This window comes from Egretta garzetta, unplaced genomic scaffold (assembly GCF_000687185.1).
Source record: "Egretta garzetta isolate BGI_Z169 unplaced genomic scaffold, ASM68718v1 scaffold598, whole genome shotgun sequence".
In the NCBI taxonomy this organism is placed as follows: Eukaryota; Metazoa; Chordata; class Aves; order Pelecaniformes; family Ardeidae; genus Egretta; species Egretta garzetta.
In genome coordinates this window covers 291,764-292,767 of record NW_009260621.1, presented here as the reverse complement: position 1 = coordinate 292,767, position 1,004 = coordinate 291,764, and positions in this window count along the sequence as shown.

Below are 1,004 nucleotides of genomic sequence, written 5' to 3'. Positions count from 1 at the left end.
CCTGGTGCACAGCGCCCTGGGGGGACTCTCTTTTGGAGAGGGGCCAGGAGAGCCAGCATTCCCCTGCAGGGCCCAGGCGCGCACCCCATTCCTCATATCCTGCCCTGTTGGGGAGCACTGACGGCATCTCTTGGGAGGGATGGCATCCCCTCGGAGGGACGGGATGCCCGCCCCAGCCAGCACCCTGATTCATCCGGTAGTGACCATGCTGTATCAATTAGCACAATAACAGGGAAAAGCCGTGCGCACCCCGAGGTGCCGGGGGAGGCAGGACGAGCCCGGTGGGGCAAGGGACCTGGCAGCGGGGCGTGCGGGTCCCCAAGCAGGGCTGGGCACCAGCCAGGCCAGACGCCAATGTCAAAGCTGGGAAGAAACCACCTGGGACCAGCACCCAGCCAGCTTCTCCCTGCAGGCACCGGGAGGAGCGGGGCTGAGGGAGGGTCTTGGGGGGCAGTGGGACACACCCCCCCCAAGCCTGGGGTAGGCTCAGCTTCTCCCAGCTAAAGGGGCTCCAGGGATGCTGCTAAGCAAGGCCTGGCCATCGCGGGGGGGGGGGGGTGGCTAGGGAGGCCTGGGCCTTCCCACCTGGCCGGTGCTCCAGGGAGGCTGGGGCAGGGACACAGGGGGATTTAGGGGTGCTGATGGGAAGGGTGCAGAGGGGATGCAGGGGTGCTGACGGGGCCAGGGATGCAGGGAGTATTTAAGAGCGCTGACAGAGAGAAGGATGATGGGACAAGGACACAGGAGGGACTGAGGAGCGCTGATGGGGGGTAGGGGCGCAGGGGGGATTTAGAAGCGCTACGAGAAAACAGACAGGGATGCGGGGGAATTTAAGGGTGCCGATGAGGACAAGGGGGCAGAGACGCGGGGGATTAAACGGGGTGCCGATGGGAGAAGAGAGAGACGGGGGGGAAATCAAGGTCAAGGACGCGGGGAGGGTTTGGGAGCGCTGTTGGGGCGGGCAGGGATGCGGGGAGGGGGGAGGAGCAGGGGAGGGGGGGGGG